The sequence below is a fragment of the Hylobates moloch genome, unplaced genomic scaffold (assembly GCF_009828535.3).
Source record: "Hylobates moloch isolate HMO894 unplaced genomic scaffold, HMol_V3 SCAFFOLD_15, whole genome shotgun sequence".
Taxonomy (NCBI): Eukaryota; Metazoa; Chordata; class Mammalia; order Primates; family Hylobatidae; genus Hylobates; species Hylobates moloch.
This window is the reverse complement of record NW_026652290.1, coordinates 15,694,152-15,696,465: the sequence shown is the minus strand read 5'-3', so window position 1 is coordinate 15,696,465 and position 2,314 is coordinate 15,694,152. Positions and strand designations below refer to the sequence as shown.

Below are 2,314 nucleotides of genomic sequence, written 5' to 3'. Positions count from 1 at the left end.
AGATGGAAAAGGCCACATATGACCCAAGTTTATTTATACAAAATATCTGGAATAGGCAGATCTGTAGAGACACAAAATAGATTAGTGTTTGCCTGAAGCTGGGGGTAGGAGCAAAAATTGACCAGAAAGGTTTATGAGGAATCTTTTTTGTGTGGATGAGGGAACAATGAAAATGTCCTAAAATTGTACTGTTGTGATGGTTGCATAATAGTCTACATTTAATAAAAATAAATTGTACTTTAATAAAGCCATTTAGGAAAAGGACCTGATATTTATTAAGTACTTACCTGAGCCAGGAACAATACTAGGCACTTTATCTATTCAATTTAATACCCCAAACAACCATCTTCAACAGGCTGTTTCATCCCTACAAGAAAATGGAGCTCAGAGAGCCATTTTGCCCATGGTCTCACAGAAAACTGAGAGGCAGAGACAGTATTTCAACTTGGATGTGCCTGTGTCCAATGCTGTAGTTTGCGTTTAAGACTCAGTTCTGTGGCATAGGAAAAAGCAGGTAGCACATTGGTTTCAGAATTCAGTTTAGTGTATATTGAGCCGCTACTCTATGTTTAGCATTTTGGCACCTTTAGGAGAGAGAAGGTTTAAAAGAGATACATGATGGCTTCTGCCCATAATGAATTAGCACTTTGGAAGAATAGGAAACAATTAAAAAGTGCCACAAAACCAGTAAGTGCTGCTGGAGATCAGAGGATAAAGGTCATTGTCAGTGGCAGGGGTAGTTAGTAAAGAAGTGACATTTGTAAAGGAGATGCCTAATTCGTGGCACAGAAATACAGGCTAAGGGCTGCCCCATGGAGGAACAGAACCAAATCAAAGCCAGGTCAAAGTCATATCAAAGGTGGCAGCAAAGTGTGCTGGGACAAGTGAAACCAAAAAAGATTTATTAGATAGAATATCTGGTGGTGACTACATTGGAAGGAGGGACTGGAGAAAGACAGATCAAGTAGGAATGTATTACAGAAAAGAGGTAGCAGGGTATTTGACTCCATGAGAACAAACAGTAAAATCATAGGTATTTTTCCAATATAGGAAAGGCAGGCTAAATATTTATTATTTTATATCAATTTATTCAATTTGATTCTTTTCATACCCTGCAAGAGAGGCACCTAATTGACAGGAAAACTGAGTGTTAGAAATTAATGTGATTTGCCCAATATCACACACAGCTGAGGCTGAAGACTTTGCCTCTTAACTCCAAATCTAGGGCACTTTATAGCTAGTGTTATAAAATCAAAGGTCTCTAGGAGTCAGGCTGGCATTGTAAATGAGAGAAGCTTATTAGGTAAAGGGGGAAAAAAAGTGGTGTAAACATGATGAGAAATGGCAACTGACATTTTACCTTATTTTCCAGGAGTAATAGGGAATAGTGGAGACTCTGGCAAGTGCCTCATTTTAAAGGGGAATTGCTAGCCGTTTCCAAAAGGAGAAGCTTTAGATTTTTAATTGTGAAAGCCAAAAAATGTAGGAGTCATTCTTGACTTTTTGCTTTTTCTCTCTAAAGCCAAATCCTGGACGCTCTGTCTTCAAAAATATAATCAAAATGTGATCAATTCCTTACAATGCTTTCACTACCTCCAAGCCATCATCATGTCTTTCACTTAAAATATTGCAATGTCCTCCCAGCTCTGCTCTCTAATCTCACTCTTGATTATCAAGAGCTTCTCAGACTTCATTTTGCAGCTTTATCAAAAGGCACCTTTAAGAAAGTAAAAATGCCAGCCATAGACTGGGAGGAAATATATATTTTTATTTATTTATTTATTTTAATGGAACACTTCACGAATATGGATGTCATCCTTTCAAAGGGGCCATACTAGTCTTCTCTGTATTGTTTCTTTTCTTTTTTTTTTTTTTTAATATTTCATTAGGTTTTTAGGGAACAGGTAGTATTTGATTACATAAATAAGTTTCTTATTGGTGATTTCTGAAATTTTGGTGCACCCATCACCAGAGGAGTATATAGTGTACCCAATTTGTAGTCTTTTAACCCCACCCTTTCCCCCCGAGTCCCCAAAGTCCAATGTATCATTCTTATGCCTTTGCATCCTCATAGCCTAGCTCCCACATGTGAGTGAGAACATCGGGTTTGATTTTCCATTCCTGAGTTACTTCACTTAGAATAACAGTCTCCAATTCCATCCAGGTTGCTGCAAATGCCATTATTTCTTTCCTTTTTATGGCTGAGTAGTATTTTATGGCATATATATATATATATATATATATATATATCACATTTTCTTTTTTTATTATTATACTTCAAGATCTAGGGTACATGTGCACAATGTGCAGGTTT

General features: G+C 36.9%; 1 pseudogene; it reads right to left on the bottom strand.

Annotated features, from left to right (window-relative positions):
* Positions 1-1,781: 1,781 nt before the first annotated feature.
* On the bottom strand, positions 1,782-1,867 carry LOC116484340 (U6 spliceosomal RNA; annotated as a pseudogene).
* Between the last annotated feature and the right edge of the window lie 447 nt (positions 1,868-2,314).